This window comes from Mus caroli, chromosome 11, assembly GCF_900094665.2.
Source record: "Mus caroli chromosome 11, CAROLI_EIJ_v1.1, whole genome shotgun sequence".
Lineage (NCBI taxonomy): Eukaryota > Metazoa > Chordata > Mammalia > Rodentia > Muridae > Mus > Mus caroli.
The window spans coordinates 91,459,413-91,461,750 of NC_034580.1; the positions used below are offsets into that span (position 1 = coordinate 91,459,413).

General features: G+C 53.3%; 1 long non-coding RNA gene across 1 annotated transcript in view; it reads right to left on the reverse strand.

Moving 5' to 3' along the window:
* LOC110306278 overlaps positions 1–1,869 on the reverse strand; it is a 12,039-nt gene extending 10,170 nt beyond the window's left edge. The window contains exon 1 of the long non-coding RNA XR_002379247.2: positions 1,729–1,869. This is a non-coding gene — a long non-coding RNA (uncharacterized LOC110306278). The remainder of the gene's footprint in view (positions 1–1,728) is intronic.
* Between the last annotated feature and the right edge of the window lie 469 nt (positions 1,870–2,338).

Here is a 2,338-nt window from a genome sequence, read left to right on the forward strand (position 1 = left end):
ATATATATATATATTTAAAAGCCCACCAAGCACTGTTGAAATAGAAAGCTGAATTAATATAAGACTGTGATTACTAGGGGTCATCCAGAGAGTTGGCCTATGGATAGAGCATTAGAACACTTGAAAGGTCACCTCAAGTTTTGGCCATCACCCTGTATGACCTGTCCAAGCAGGACAGTCTGACCAGCACGGGGTTGAGGAATAGATCAGGTGTCCAATAAGATATTCTGAGTTCATCAGACCCAAGCTCATTCTCACATTGACTTTGATTATTATAAATGCTTATTTTCTCTTCTTCTGCTTGAAGATCTTCTCTCTACCTGTTGCAATGTGATATAGATTTTAGTCTTTCCTGAAAGTGCTCGCTATTGAAGATCATGGCCCTAAGTTCCACAACTCTAATGGTTCCTGGCTTCTGGAGTCTAAGCACAATAAAACCCAAATACCTGTTTTTGGAAGGGGCCAAAGACAGAGTCAGCTCTTTATAAAGCTTCAAGCTCGCAACTTTGTCCCAGACTCAGGTCATTTTATTCCCTGGAGGGTTTGGGTGAGTGGGTTATGGCCGGCTGCTCTGGGAGAAAAAGTTAGCTGCATCTATATGGAAATTGTTTCTAAGATGTGGGGGGTCAGTTTTGTGGAAGAACATTAATATCCTATGTTCTTCATGTTAGAAGAAGGGGGCTGGAGAGATGGCTCAGAAGTTAAAAGCTCTTGTTACTCTTACAGCGGACCTAGGTTCAATTCCTAGGATCCACCACCCCCACCCAGTGTCCTACAAAACACTCATAACCCCAGTTCCAGGGGATCCATCAAACGTCACAGGTGTACATGCACGCATCCAGGTAAAACATTCATACACACAATGTAAAAGAGAGAAAGATAAAATGTAGTAGAGCCCAACAATAAAAACCAACAATGTTAGAAGTTCCATTTAAGCTGTAGAGACCTTCCGAAGTTTGGTTTCTGGTGGGGAAGGGTTATCCTGATCTTAGGGATGTCACCTTGGGTCTTTTTCATGGAGACTTCACTTGCCAAGTCATTTCCTCTCCCTGTACTATAAGCACTTTCAATTGCAGACACTCTCTTTTGGCTCTGAGCTTGGCTAAATGCTACCTTGTTAGCTAATAGTACCATTAATTATATTAATGATTAATAGCTAATTAGTCATAATGTGGTCATGCTTCTTCCAAGGGAGCCTTCCTTTCTTGCAACAGTTCTGGGACTCTAGCGCACGCGCGCATACACACACACACACACACACACACACACACGCACACGCACAGGCACAGGCACACACGCACGCACGCACACACTTCCCTATTTCTGGCCACAGGACAAACTCAGCAATCCATCCTGTTTGCTGACCATCCTGGCGGTCTCTGATTTCCCCTAGTTGTAATCAACTATCCCATTTGTCTGGTGGATGACTACTTCTTATAAGTGTCGCCCCTTCTATTTCTGTCACTCACTGACTGCTCTCTACCAACAAGGTGGCCAGCAATTAGGGTTTTTTTCTTTTTGAAAGTATTCCATAAGTCAAAGATATCTACTTCCAAATCTCACTCTGACCCACTTTTCCACTTTCTCCCCCCTTTTCACTTTTATGTTTTCTTATTTCTTAGGATCTCAAACCCCCTGCCCACAGATACTTCTGCCTTCAGGCTTCCTTTTGAAAACCACGCCCCCCCACCCCCTTAAGCGTGGCGCATGCGCAGCCCACGACTTTACCTGGGCGCTCGGGAGTGGGCGGAGTGGGCAAGGGCCGGGGGTGGAGCAGGCAGCGGGCGGTTATCTGCTCGGCTGAGCGCTCACATTATGGCAGGAGGGAGAAAAGGTGCGCCCGGGCCGAGCCGAGGGCCGCGCATGCGCGCCGACCCCCACAGCCGGGGATGGGGTGTGTAGGGGGGGGAGGTGTCGGGATCCCGACCGCGCGGGGGGGAGGGGGGCGCGTGCGCGCGCGCGCGCTCCCGCCGGCCTCCCTGCCCCCTTCGCGCACGACATCCCTACAGCACNCCCCCTCCCCCGCCGCCCGCCCCGCGCGCCGCCCGCTCCGCGGCCCCGCTCGGCCTCGCGCGCTCGGAAGGGAGTCGCGAGACGTCGGAGCGGCGGCCACGTAGCGCTGCGGCGGCGGCGGCGGCGGCGGCGGCCGAGGCCGGGTCTGAGGATCGGCCCAGAGCGCAGACGTTGGGCAGGGGGAGGGGCCGGCCCGGCGGGCGGTGGGGACTGGAGCGACGCGGCGCGGCGCGGCGACAGGCCCCCGCCGCGGGGATGGGCCGCCGAAGCGGCGGTGGTGGCGGCGGCGGCGGCGGCCCGGGTGAGTAGGAGCCCCTTCCCCGCG